At 43.7% G+C, this 14,753-nt stretch overlaps 2 protein-coding genes across 11 annotated transcripts in view; one reads left to right on the top strand and one right to left on the bottom strand.

The window, feature by feature from the left end:
* LOC139279984 (activating molecule in BECN1-regulated autophagy protein 1-like) overlaps positions 1–5,478 on the bottom strand; it is a 505,692-nt gene extending 500,214 nt beyond the window's left edge. For 4 of the 6 annotated variants that reach the window (XM_070899377.1, XM_070899378.1, XM_070899371.1 and 1 more), the window contains exons 1-2: positions 2,668–2,838; positions 1,996–2,080 (exon numbers count right to left, since the gene is read on the bottom strand). The gene's annotated coding sequence lies outside the window, so the exon portion shown is untranslated. Of the gene's footprint in view, positions 1–1,995; positions 2,081–2,667; positions 2,839–5,457 lie in introns of those variants that run through there. The other 2 variants (XM_070899374.1, XM_070899373.1) reach the window with 2 other exon arrangements.
* Positions 5,479–10,032: 4,554 nt separating this feature from the next.
* atg13 (ATG13 autophagy related 13 homolog (S. cerevisiae)) overlaps positions 10,033–14,753 on the top strand; it is a 95,770-nt gene continuing 91,049 nt past the window's right edge. For all 5 annotated transcript variants that reach the window (XM_070899380.1, XM_070899383.1, XM_070899381.1 and 2 more), the window contains exon 1: positions 10,033–10,250. The gene's annotated coding sequence lies outside the window, so the exon portion shown is untranslated. The remainder of the gene's footprint in view (positions 10,251–14,753) is intronic.

The following is a 14,753-nucleotide window of genomic DNA, read 5'->3' on the forward strand; positions in this document are numbered from 1 at the left end:
GATCTGATTTTGGGCTCAGCTCCACTTCCCTGCCCGCTCCCCATAACCCGTCACTCCCTTATCGTTCAAAAATCTGTCTATCTCCACCTTAAATATATTCAATGACCCAACCTCCACAGCTCTCTGGGACAGAGAATTCCACAGATTTACAACCCCGAGAAAAAATTCCTTCTCATCTTAGTTCTAAATGGGCGACCCTTTATTCTGAAACTATGTCCCTTGTTCTAGATTTCCCCACGAGGGGAAACATCCTCTCTGCATCTACGTTGTCGAGCCCCCTCAGAATCTTATACATTTCAATAAGATCACCATTCATGTCCTGCTATTTCTTCCTTAATAATGGACTCCAGCATTTTCCCAACAACAAATGTTAGGCTAACTCATCAATAGTTTCCTGCTTTTTGTCTGCCTCCTTTTTTTAAATAGGGGTGTTACATATGCGGCTTTTCAATCTGCTGGGATCTCTCTAGAATTCAGGGAATTTTGGTAGATTACAACCAATGCATCCACTATCTCTGCTTTTAAGACCCTAGGATGCAAGCCATCGGGTCCAGAGGACTGGTCAACCATTAGTCCCATTATTTTACCGAGTACTTTTTCTTTAGTAATAGTTTTAAGTTCCTCCCTCCCTATAGCCCCTTAATTATCCTTTTCTCCATCATGCCCCCTACATTTAAGTCTAAATCATGAATATATACTATAAAAAGTAAGGGACTGAGTACTGAGCCCTGTGGAACACCACTGGAAACAGCCTTCCAGTCACAAAAGCTCCCCTCAACCGTTACCCTTTGCTTTCTGCCACCGAGCCAATCTTGGATCCAACCTGCCACTCTCCCTTGGATCCCATGGGCTTCCACTTTTTTGATGAGTGGGAAATGCATTGGAACATCATAAAGTGCTATACAATTGCAATTGTTTTCTTTTTTTTTTCTTTCAAATACAACTCCCACACTCCTTACATTGCTAGTTACTGCCAACAAATCTAGTTTTCTTTTTTGTGTCCAAATCTTAACTCTGTAAAGCCCATAGCTGTGAAAAAATTAAATACAACTGCTATATCTTCAGAATCTCCCTCACACTTTTCTAGCATTCTTGAAGATTCCAAAGAAAATCTCATCATCCAATAGACTATTCTCTCATTTCTATTCTCCAACCTCTTCATATTTCTCTCTCAACCTGATTTGTTCCAATTCATCATATTACAGTAATTGCTCCAGATTTTCCTCTCTCATCCTCCCAATTTCACATATACAAATCGTGCATGCTCCTCCTTCTTGCAACCTGTGCTGAAGTTAACTATTGGCCCTGAATTTCTTGAAAACTTGCGACAAAACAACACAAGTAAAGCGTACAAAACATTAAGGACATTCAGGCATAAGTGGGCAATACTAATTCGTAAGCTACGTTCAAATTTCAATCGATCTTTTACACCAATTCCACAAAACCTCCATCAAAATACTCTCTCTCTCATCAACACAGCCTGCCCCCATGCAAAATTGTATCTCATGAGAATATCCTGAATTTAAGCCAGTTCGGAGCAGGCTCAAGATTTACACCTAAACTTTTTGGCACAACAAGTCCAATTTAACGTGATTTTTCTTTTTAAGTTCTCCTCACTACGACCAACAATGTATTTTCTTCATCTTTTAATGCATCTTTATGGCATCAGAATGTTATGTATTAAAAACAGAAATTTTGCACAATTGCATTTTTTTTTAAATGCAAGCCCAACGTCTATAAATGATTGTTTAATAGCAATAGACTTTAATTTTCATGCATGGAGGAACTTAATGAATATGGCACAAGTTTGGCACTTTCACACTAATTTCCACTTCTTTTACGCTGGTTTTTACGTTCTTACATATGCTAATGAGATTCTCAGGAAATTTCAGCAGATTGAGGAATTTTCAAAATACATTTCTGTTTAAAATGCCGGTTTTGCTGTTTCAGGAAATTCTGGGTCATTATTCCCATCTCAAAAGTGGCACTCCTTACCTCCCTCAATATTGTTGTCCTACAATCTTCAGGCTTTTAAATCCCAAGCTTGACAGTGTTGTTTGCCGACATAACAGTAACTGCACTTCAAAAGAAACAGATTGGTTATGAAGCATATTGATATCATGAGGATTTGTGCAAATGCACTACAGAAATGCAAGTTTTTTAATTCCTTCATTTTGTCTTATTGTTCAACAATTTTAAAATATGGCCTTTTATCGAGGTTTCGCTCCTTAAAAAAAAGTGGGCAATGTCATTTAAAGGCCTATTAAATGAGAAGTACATCATAGTAAATTTGTCTGTCTTCACCCCACCCCACCCCACCCCACCCTGCAACACCACATGAACAGGTTATAAAAGAGCAAGTTTCCCCTTTCCCAGCCCCACTCACTGCTGTTCATTTTTGGATTTGTAAAATTGCTGGTTAAACACATCCTGGGCAGACATTTTGTGTAAGACTTCCCCCCCCGCTGAAACATCATTAAACTTCTACCCCAGTGACACAATGAATAATGACGGCACTTCCCATTCATTAAATAACCAAGGGGGAAATTTCATTCGTGGAGCGAACTAAATGTTGTGTAAAACAGCAAAGTCCCTGAGAGATACCATGACAACTTGTCTAAGACATAGAATACCAGTTACAAGGTTCTGGAGTTTTGCTTCATTTACCTTTGAGGGAGAGACAGGTAAGAACTTCTGGAGATTAAACAGGCTGGTTAGTATCCATAACTGAGCAGAATATAATTGTCTGTCAAAGGAACAAGCTTGGTGTGGCCTAAACACCCTTCACACATTCCATGATTTCTTGTGTTCCAGACATCAGTGGCTCTCCAGACCAGAGTAACCGGCACAGAGCATTGGATCACATCAGGTGGTCAGGCCAAAGCAGTCGAGCACGCAACGTCAGGCTGCTCTCATCCTGCCAGAGTCAGACAGCAGGCCCGAGCAACTGGCAGCGGCAAATCACTGTCTGTTGATGGAACTGGGTACCAGGATATTTTTTCCACAGAACTCCACATTTCACATAAACTTGTATTTTTTTTTTAAAACGTTGGCCATGCACGTCAGTCACTATCATGTCGACATATTGTAAACGAACTCAACCTTTATAGCTGTGCACTGACATAAAGCTGCAAAATGGAATGCATTTGTGAGGATAAAGGTGAAAGAGAGTAAAGCAGACGTCAGGAATCTAACCTGCCTGTGAATGGAGCATGTTGCATGCACAGGCATAACAATTCTTCCAATAATACTTTGCCTGGTTTCTGCAATCAAATGTGGAACTAGGCAGCCCCAAGCTTCACTCTTGTGAATCCTCCAGTTGAAGATAATGGAAAGTGTACTATGTTAGCCTGTACTCGCAATCTCATCAGTAGTGTCAGCTCTGGTTCAATGGATAGCACACTCACCTGAGTCAGAAAGTTGTGGGTTCAAGTTCCACTCCAAGGACCTGAGCACATAAATCTAGGTTGACACTCCAGCGCAGTGCTAAGGGAATGCTACACTGTCAGAGGTGCTGTCTTTTGGACGAGATGTTAAATCAAGGTCCCGTTTGCTCTCCCCGGTTGATGCAAAAGACCCCATGGCACTATTTTGAAGAAGAGCAGGGGAGTTCTCACCGGTGTTCTGGCCGATATTTCATCATTATAGGCAGTCCCTCGGAATCGAGGAAGACTTGCTTCCACTCTTAGCATGAGTTCTAAGGTGGCTGTACAGTCCAATACGAGAACCACAATCTCTGTCACAGGTGGGACAGACAGTGGTTGAAGGAAAGGGTGGGTGGGGAGTCTGATTTGCTGCACGCTCCTTCCGTTGCCTGCACTTGATTTTTGCATGCTCTCAGCAACGAGACTCGAGGAGCTCAGTGCCCTCCTGGATGCACTTTTTCCACTTAGTGCGGCCTTTGGCCAGGGACTTCCAGGTGTCAGTGGGGATGTCGCACTTTATCAGGGAGGCTTTTGAGGGTGTCCTCCCTTTTTTCCCCCCTTTTTTTTTGTTTTTTTTTTGTGTTTTTCTTTTTTTGGTTTTTTTTTTGGGCACTAAAATCACAATTTTTCCCCAGTGCCCCCTATAAAAGGGAAGGGGACACTAAAATCACCGGCAATTAAAACAAATTAACTTTAAAACGTAAAATCAAATTAAAATTTGGTTGCCGGGCGTGATGATGCACTCCAGTCCCTCCGGTGCCCACCTCTCGCGGAAGGCCGCGAGCGCTTTGAGGGTGTCCTTGTAACGTTTCTGCTGCCCACCTTTGGCTCGTTTGCTGTGGACGAGTTCCGAGTAGGCCGATATTTATCCCTTAACATCACTGAAACAGATTATCTGATCATTATCACATTGCTGTTTGTGGGAGCTTGTTGTGCGCAAATTGGCTGCCACGCTTCCCGCATTACAATAGTGACTATACTTCAAAAGTACTTCATTGGCTGTAAAGTACTTTGAGATATCCGGTGGTCGTGACAGGCACTATATAAATGTAAGTCTTTTTCATGCAGGCAAAGTTTGGAATAAAACACCTTTAAGTTTTTATCTGATTCTCCTGCTGGCTATGCAGTAGGTGTGTTATGGAGCTGCAAAGATCAAGGCCAAAAGTTCAAACCTTAACATGTATTGAATTACCTGATTTTAGTTGAGGAGCACGACAATCTTAGTTGGATGGAAAATGAACACTTTGATATGACACCTTTCACATCCTCAGGACATCCCAATGCATCACAGAAAATGAGGTACTTTTTGAACAGTAGTCACTGTTGTAATTGAGGTAGACAATTTGCACACATCAAGGTCCCACAAACAGCAATTAAATATATGATCACATAATCTGTTTCAGTAATGTTGGTCGAGGGATAAATGTTGGCAAGAATACCAGATCTATGTTCTCTTTGAATAATGCCATGGAATCTTTTACATTCATCTGAGAGAGCAGATGGGGCCTCGTTTTAATGTTACATCTGAAAGACAGAACCTCTGACAATACAGCACTCCCACAATTCTACACAGAAGTATTGCATTACTCAAGTTTCTGGAGCAGGGTTTGAACCCACAGCCTTCTGAGTCAGAGGCCAGAGCACTACCACTGGGCCAAGGCTGACATCTAAGTGTATGTTTCAGTGTATTATACCATATAATGTTAATTTACCAGTTTTATTTCAAGTAATGGCATGTCAGTTCAAAGCTCATATCTTGGTTTAGTAAGAGTTTATGTTGTCCATCTTTTGAAACAGCCAGAGTTTTCAAATCTGATCACAATCCATTAAATGCTGCTGGAAACTACATCCTGTACCATGTGGGAACTCAGGGACACTTTCGGTGTCCCTGATGACTACGTGTGCGGGAAGTGTATCCGCCTCAAGCTCCTGACGGTCCGCGTTGCGGAATTGGAGCTGAGGGTGGATTCACTCTAGAGCATCCACGATGCTGAGAATGACGTGAGTATCACGTGTAGTGAGTTGGTCTTACCGCAGGAGAAGGGTCCTCAGCCAGATAGCGAATGGAAGACCAGCAGGAAGCGTAGTGCAAGGAAGGTAGTGCAGGGGTCCCCTGTGGTCATCCCCCTGCAAAACAGATACACCACTTTGAGTACTGTTGGGGGGGATGACTCATCAGGGGAGGGCAGCAGCAGCCAAGTTCATGGCACCGTGGCTGGCTCTGCTGCACAGGAGGGCAGGAAAAAGAGTGGGAGCGCGATAGTGATAGGGGATTCAATGGTGAGGGGAATAGATAGGCGTTTCTGCGGCTGCAACCGAGACTCCAGGATGGTATGTTGCCTCCCTGGTGCAAGGGTCAAGGATGTCTCGGAGCGGGTGCAGGACATTCTGAAATGGGAGGGAGAACAGCCAGTTGTCGTGGTGCACATTGGTACCAACGACATAGATAAAAAAAGGGATGAGGTCCTACAAAATGAATTTAAGGAGCTAGGAGCTAAATTAAAAAGTAGGACCTCAAAAGTAGTAATCTCGGGATTGCTACCAGTGCCACGTGCTAGTCAGAGTAGGAATCGCAGGATAGCGCAGATGAATACGTGGCTTGAGCAGTGGTGCAGCAGGGAGGGATTCAAGTTTCTGGGGCATTGGAACCGGTTCTGGGGGAGGTGGGACCAGTACAAACCGGACGGTCTGCACCTGGGCAGGACCGGAACCAATGTCCTAGGGGGAGTGTTTGCTAGTGCTGTTGGGGAGGAGTTAAACTAATATGGCAGGGGGATGGGAACCAATGCAGGGAGACAGAGGGAGACAAAAAGGAGGCAAAAGCAAAAGACAGAAAGGAGATGAGGAAAAGTGGAGGGCAGAGAAACCCAAGGCAAAGAACAAAAAGGGCCACTGTACAGCAAAATTCTAAAAGGACAAAGGGTGTTAAAAAAACAAGCCTGAAGGCTTTGTGTCTTAATGCAAGGAGTATCCGCAATAAGGTGGATGAATTAACTGTGCAAATAGATGTTAACAAATATGATGTGATTGGGATTACGGAGACGTGGCTCCAGGATGATCAGGGCTGGGAACTCAACATCCAGGGGTATTCAACATTCAGGAAGGATAGAATAAAAGGAAAAGGAGGTGGGGTAGTATTGCTGGTTAAAGAGGAGATTAATGCAATAGTTAGGAAAGACATTAGCTTGGATGATGTGGAATCTATATGGGTAGAGCTGCAGAACACCAAAGGGCAAAAACGTTAGTGGGAGTTGTGTACAGACTTCCAAACAGTAGTAGTGATGTTGGGGAGGGCATCAAACAGGAAATTAGGGGTGCATGCAATAAAGGTGCAGCAGTTATAATGGGTGACTTTAATATGCACATAGATTGGGCTAACCAAACTGGAAGCAATACGGTGAGGAGGATTTCCTGGAGTGCATAAGGGATGGTTTTCTAGACCAATATGTCGAGGAACCAACTAGGGGGGAGGCCATCTTCGACTGGGTGTTGTGTAATGAGAGAGGATTAATTAGCAATCACATTGTGCGAGGCCTCTTGGGGAAGAGTGACCATAATATGGTGGAATTCTGCATTAGGATGGAGAATGAAACAATTAATTCAGAGACCATGGTCCAGAACTTAAAGAAGGATAACTTTGAAGGTATGAGGCGTGAATTGGCTGGGATAGATTGGCGAATGATACTTAAGGGGTTGACTGTGGATGGGCAATGGCAGACATTTAGAGACCGCATGGATGAATTACAACAATTGTACATTCCTGTCTGGCGTAAAAATAAAAAAGGGAAGATGGCTCAACCGTGGCTATCTCGGGAAATCAGGGATAGTATTAAAGCCAAGGAAGTGGCATACAAATTGGCCAAAAATAGCAGCGAACCTGGGGACTGGGAGAAATTTAGAACTCAGCAGAGGAGGACAAAGGGTTTGATTAGGGCAGGGAAAATGGAGTACGAGAAGAAGCTTGCAGAGAACATTAAGGCGGATTGCAAAAGTTTCTATAGGTATGCAAAGAGAAAAAGGTTAGTAAAGACAAACGTAGGTCCCCTGCAGTCAGAATCAGGGGAAGTCATAACGGGGAACAAAGAAATGGCAGACCAATTGAACAAGTACTTTGGTTCGGTATTCACTAAGGAGGACACAAACAACCTTCCAGATATAAAAGGGGTCAGAGGGTCTAGTAAGGAGGAAGAACTGAGGGAAATCTTTATTAGTCGGGAAATTGTGTTGGGGAAATTGATGGGATTGAGGGCCGATAAATCCCCAGGGCCTGATGGACTGCATCCCAGAGTACTTAAGGAGGTGGCCTTGGAAATAGCGGATGCATTGACAGTCATTTTCCAACATTCCATTGACTCTGGATCCGTTCCTATCGAGTGGAGGGTAGCCAATGTAACCCCACTTTTTAAAAAAGGAGGGAGAGAGAAAACAGGGAATTATAGACCGGTCAGCCTGACCTCAGTAGTAGGTAAAATGATGGAATCAATTATTAAGGATGTCATAGCAGCGCATTTGGAAAATGGTGACATTATAGGCCCAAGTCAGCATGGATTTGTGAAAGGGAAATCATGCTTGACAAATCTTCTGGAATTTTTTGAGGATGTTTCCAGTAAAGTGGACAAAGGAGAACCAGTTGATGTGGTATATTTGGTCTTTCGGAAGGCTTTCGACAAGGTCCCACACAAGAGATTAATGTGCAAAGTTAAAGCACATGGGATTGGGGGTAGTGTGCTGACGTGGATTGAGAACTGGTTGTCAGACAGGAAGCAAAGAGTATGAGTAAATGGGTACTTTTCAGAATGGCAGGCAGTGACTAGTGGGGTACCACAAGGATCTGTGCTGGGGCCCCAGCTGTTTACATTGTACATTAATGATTTAGACGAGGGGATTAAATGTAGTATCTCCAAATTTGCGGATGACACTAAGTTGGGTGGCAGTGTGAGCTGCGAGGAGGATGCTATTAGGCTGCAGAGTGACTTGGATAGGTTAGGTGAGTGGGCAAATTCATGACAGATGAAGTATAATGTGGATAAATGTGAGGTTATCCACTTTGGTGGTAAAAACAGAGAGACAGACTATTATCTGAATGGTGACAGATTAGGAAAAGGGAAGGTGCAACGAGACCTGGGTGTGATGGTACATCAGTCATTGAAGGTTGGCATGCAGGTACAGCAGGCGGTCAAGAAAGCAAATGGCATGTTGGCCTTCATAGCGAGGGAATTTGAGTACAGGGGCAGGGAGGTGTTGCTACAGTTGTACAGGGCCTTGGTGAGGCCACACCTGGAGTATTGTGTACAGTTTTGATCTCCTAACTTGAGGAAGGACATTCTTGCTATTGAGGGAGTGCAGCGAAGATTCACCAGACTGATTCCCAGGATGGTGGGACTGACCTATCAAGAAAGACTGGATCAACTGGGCTTGTATTCACTGGAGTTCAGAAGAATGAGAGGGGACCTCATAGAAACGTTTAAAATTCTGACGGGTTTAGACAGGTTAGATGCAGGAAGAATGTTCCCAATGTTGGGGAAGTCCAGAAACAGGGGTCACAGTCTGAGGATAAGGGGTAAGCCATATAGGACCGAGATGAGGAGAAACTTCTTCACCCAGAGTAGTGAACCTGTGGAATTCTCTACCACAGAAAGTAGTTGAGGCCAATTCACTAAATATATTCAAAAGGGAGTTAGATGAAGTCCTTACTACTCGGGGGAATCAAGGGGTATGGCGAGAAAGCAGGAAGGGGGTACTGAAGTTTCATGTTCAGCCATGAACTCATTGAATGGCGTTGCAGGCTAGAAGGGCTGAAAGGCCTGCTCCTGCACCTATTTTCTATGTTTCTATGTTTCTATATGGAAATTGGGTACAGGCAGTCATGAGTTCAGCTGAAGACCAAATAGCCTGCTGACCCTCATGATCTAGACATGAAGAATGGCCAGTTGAGCAAGGTACCAGAGGTTGTCAAAACGTGTGGAACTGTGACCAAAGCAAAATACTAGGGATACTGGAAATCTGAAAACGCCATTCTAGCATTTTCTGTTTTTATTTGTGGAACTTTATCCTGACCTGAATCACGAAAGAAGGGAAAATTGGTCAAGAAAAAGAGAGAAGGTGTTTTTGGCATCAATCACCTAATCTAGCCATTCTCACCAACCCATGATAAGGGCATAAGAATGAAATCAATTCTTCCAAGTCATTTAGAAATTGCCCTGTAATCGAATCGAAGAACCACAATTTAAATTTCCGAAACAAAACGATGGTATCTCTGTTTGACCCTCAGTAACTCCATTCTGGGAGCTGCTATACAGCTTGTCACAGCCAGGCATGCTGTGGGTTCCTGAGTCACTGCCGCCCTTTGTCTCCTGGGAAATGTAGTCATTGCTAGGCCCTGTACGTGCTGGTAATTGTAGGCAAGAGATGCTACCAGAACGACACTGTGATTAATAGCCGCACATTCGGCCAGGTGGAATCATTTCCAGCTTTCCGTTACTGTTTAACAAAAAAAGAACAATGGGCAGCAGTGAGCTGGATTTATTTTAGTTTGTTTATTTGCGCCCGTTTTTACTTCAACTGGTCGGTTGGAGGAGAAGGTGGCGAATGTGCGTTCCGGGGGGAGGGTGGCTATGTTTTGCGGAGGTAAACAGAGGCCGCGGCCGCGCCGCTCCGTTGTTGTGACGGCCGGTTATCAGTCGCACTGTGTGCGGGGCTTCCCTCCCGTTTAACTTCAGACCGGGCGCGGCGGGAGCCGGGCAGCTCGCTGCTCCGGGGGCGGGGGAACAGGCCAGGCAGGGGCGAGAGGTGAAGCCGGTTCCCGTGTCCGCTGGAATGTGAGGGGTAAGTCAGGCCCCCCCACCACCCCCCGGCGGGGCCCGGGTGCACCGGCCCCAGGGTCTCGGGGGTACTCACCCCAACAGCGTCGGTCCACCCACCGCGCTGGGCTGGCAGTCTGTCACCTCCGCGCTTCCATCGCCTGTCCAGACCCCGTGTTGTGGCAGTAATGGATCACTTGCATCTTTGTCTTTGACGTTTGTTTTATTTAATTTTAAATGTTGACGTGTTATTTTAAGAGTGCGACTAATTGGATAGCTCTTGCACAGGCACAATGGGCCGAATGGCCGCCTCCTGCGCGGTGGCAGCAAGAAGCTCACTTCATTGGTAGCACCAAGAAGCATTACGAAATTAAGTTTTCAGGAATTTCAATAAGCTGTGATTTCTTGTATCTTAAACTGCAATTTACAGTATGTTTAGGTGCAGGAGATGGAGTTTTATTTCGTCAGTGGTTTTCCTGTCTGTGCGGCTATTTTCCTGCAATTATTGATGTCGAAGATTTACAGTTCAGGCCGTGTCCCCAAACTCCTTCGTTTTCTGCAAAAGGAAACTACCCTAAGGTCAAAATATTTTATCATCCAAAAACGTAATCTTACCAGTCTTAAGTAGGATGTGGCATGCTGCAGGGAACAATCTACCTTGTTACTTTTGAGTTTACTGGATATAATTGCCCATTGTATAGTTTTGATCTCTGGTAAGCAGACGGACACCATGCTGATAAACAATATATATATCAGACTAAATTGAGAATTGTTTATTGTAGGAAACACATACATAAGTTAAATCTGTAAGTTGGAACAATATTACTGTATATAATTTCTATTGGGACATTGTTTTTTTCACGACTCAATGATGCAGCATAGAAGGAGGCCTTTTGGCCCATCATTCATGTGCTGGCATTTTGAAAGAGCTATCCAATTGGCCCCACTCCCCTGCTCTTTTCCCATAGATGTGCAATTTTTCCTCCTTTTTAAGTATTTATCCAATTCTCTTTTATTACTGTTGAATCTGCTTCCACCACTGTTTCAGGAAGTGCATTCCAGATCATAATAACTCGCTGCGTAAATTTTATTTTTCCTGATGTCGCCTCTGCTTCTTTCGCAAATTATCTTAAATCTGTGTCATCTGTTTACCAACCCTTCTGCCACTGGAAATAGTTTCTTATCAAAACCCTTCATGATTTTGAACACTTCCATTAAATCTCCCCTTAACCTTTTCTGCTCTTTCAGGAGAACAATCCCAGCTGCTTTGATCTCTCCACATAACTGAAGTTCTGCATCCCTGGTACCATTCTAGCAAATCTCCCCTGCACCCTCTCCAAGAACTTAACATCCTAAAGTGTGGTGCCCAGAATTGGCCACAATACTCCAGCTTAGCCTAAACAGTGTTTTATAAAGGTTTCGCATATCTTCCTTGCTTTTGTACTCATGTCTTTATTTATAAAGCCAAGGATCCCATATGTCTTTTTACCAACCTTCTCAACTTGTTCTGTCACTTTCAAAGATACATACACTCTCTGTTCCTGCACCCTCTTTAAGATTGTCCAGTTTTTATTGCCTCTCTTTGGTCTTCCTACCAAAATGAATCACTTTTATATCGGCTTTTTATGTAAGTGCACACCTTTATACTTGCAGAATACTGTCTTCCATACTAACCTGGCAATAGGATTAGCTGAGTGAGCTAAAGGTATCGTGAAAGCTTGCTGTTTTTATCCCTCGGTCAGGCAGCATGCAATTACTTTGGATGCAGAATTGTCAATCAAATCAGAACAAAAACACAATAGTGGGAGATGCCCACATTCCATGTTTTAATGGCCCAGTTTCTGCAATACTCAAGAAATACTATGCGGCTGATGCAGTTCATAGATTTATTATCAGGTAAGACTGATCCCATTCTCAGCTGAGCAAGGGCAGCTTCCATTGTAACTTAGTTTAAAAACTGCCACACCATACCAAATATATGTATTCTAAAAGAGAAACATATGATAGAGAAACTTTTAAAAGAGTTTAGCGTAAAAAGTTTAAAATATCGAACAGGGTGGATTCTGATTTCCAGTCGACGCTTGTCTGAACTTACAAAAGTGTCATTTATTTAAAGTGAACAGATATCATCATCATTGGCAGTCCCTCGGAATCGAGGAAGACTTGCTTCCACTCCCAAAGTGAGTTCTTTGATGGCTGAACAGTCCTATACGAGAACCACAGACCCTGTTACAGGTGGGACAGACATTCGTCGAGGGAAGGGGTGGGTGGGGCTGGTTTGCCGCACGCTCCTTCCGCTGCCTGCGCTTGACCTCTTCATGCTCTTTGCGTTGAGACTCGAAGAGCTCAACGCCCTCCCGGATGCACGTTCTCTTCGGCCAGGGTCTCCTAGGTGTCAGTGGTGATGTCGCACCTTACCAGGGAGGCTTTGAGGGTGTCCTTATAACGTTTCCGCTGCCCACCTTTGGCTCGTTTACTATGAAGGAGCTCCGCATAAAGCATTTGCTTCAGGAGTCTCGTATCTGGCATGTGAACGATGTGGCCTGCCCAGCAAAGCTGATCGAGTGTGGTCAGTGCTTCAATACTGAGGACACTGATGTTGGTGCGCCTGTCCTCCCAGGGGATTTGCAGGATCTTACGGAGACGTCGTTGGTGATATATCTCCAGCGACTTGAGGTGCCTTCTATACATCGTCCATGCCTCAGATCCATACAGGAGGGCGGGTATTACAGAAAACATTTTTACTAGTATGAACAACAACAGAAAGAGATTTCCAGTAAGTTAACCCAAGACAGAAAAATTCATAAATCGGATCACGTCAAGGACCAGTGGAATCCCCTCAACAGTAAAAGGACAGTCAGAGCAGAGCTGAGAACCATAAATGATGTCTCAAAACTGGAGATGAGCACAAAATGTTAAGTGTTCTGAATGACTACTTTCTCCAAGAATTCACAAGGGAAGACATGAGGATGAAAGCAAGAACTTGCATTTATATAACACCTTGCAATGATGTACTTTTGAAGTGTAGTTACTGTTGTAATGTGAAATGCAGCAGCAAATTTGTATCTCTTAAGAAAGCATTGCATTTTATAGTGCATTTCACAACCTCAAGAAATGTTTTACAGCCAATTAAGTACTTTTGAAGTGAAGTCCCTGTTGTAATGTAGTAAACGCGGCAGCCTATTTGCACACAGCAAGTCCCCACAAAGAGCAATGTGATAATGACTAAATAATTTGTTATTTAAGTGATGTTGATTGAGGGATAAATTTTGGACAGGATACCGGGGATAAGTCCCCTGCTGTTCTTTTGAAATAGTGCAATGGAATCATTTACCTCCACTTGAGAGAGCAGATGGGGCCTCAGTTTCACATCTCATCCGAAAGATGGCATCTCCGACAGTGTAGCACTCACTCAGTACTGCGCTGGTGTGTCAGCCTAGATTTTTGTGCTGAAGTCTCGGGAGTGGTGATGTTGGTTGAGGGAATAAATATTGGCCAGGATACATCTCTTTTTTTGAGTCATGCCATGAAATCTTTTAAATCTACATGAGGCCAGAAGAGGCCTCAGTTTAATGTCTCATCTGAGTGGTGGCACCTCCGACAGTGCAGCACTTATTCAGTACTGCATTGGAGTGTCAGCTTCGATTTATGTGCTCATATACTGGAGTGGTGCTTGAACCCACAACCTTGGAGTTTCTGTAGACTTGGTCGTTAACATGTAATACCAATGCAGAGCACCAATCAGTAAAGCCAACAGAATATTGAATTGCATAGCCAATATAGTGCATTGATCAGACCGCACTTTGCATATTGTACCCAGTTCCAGTGACTGAGAAGCAAAGGAGACATGCAAATGCTGGAGGTTGTGCAAAGAAGGGGCACAAGACTGATCACTAGTACTTAAGGTCTGAATTAAGAAGAAATACTGGAAGAACTCCGACTTTTCAACCAGGAAAGGAAGCATCTCGGGTGACCTAATGGGGGTCTCTAACAGTGCAAGAAATGGACATGATTAATGTAAAATACGACTTTAAGTTGAATTGTAAGCGGACACAGGTTCCAACTAGTAGTAAGTCATTTAGTCCTGGTATCAGAAAGTTCTTCACACAAAGGGCCCAAGTTTCCACATGATTCGCGCCTGATTTTTAGGAGCAACTGGTGGAGAACGGACTATTTTAGAAATCGCAATTCTCCACTTTTTTTTCTGCAGTTCTCGTCAGGTAGAACAGTTCTACTTTAGAACAGAATTTTTTCTTCAAAAGGGGGCGTGTCCGGCCACTGACGCATGATTTGAAAATCTCCACAGTGAAAATGTACTCCAAGCTAAAGTAGAATGGAGTCAGTGAAGATTTTTGTAGAACTGAAAAAACCTGTTCTACACATTAAAAAATCAGGCGCAGGTTACAAATTAGGCGTCCAGAACGAGGTGGTGGGGGGGGGAGGGGGGAAGGGAACTCATTAAATTCGACAATAAATCCTTATTTATACTTCTACAAATATTATACAAATAAATCCAACCTGAATAAAC

The sequence above is a fragment of the Pristiophorus japonicus genome, chromosome 14, assembly GCF_044704955.1.
Source record: "Pristiophorus japonicus isolate sPriJap1 chromosome 14, sPriJap1.hap1, whole genome shotgun sequence".
Taxonomy (NCBI): domain Eukaryota; kingdom Metazoa; phylum Chordata; class Chondrichthyes; family Pristiophoridae; genus Pristiophorus; species Pristiophorus japonicus.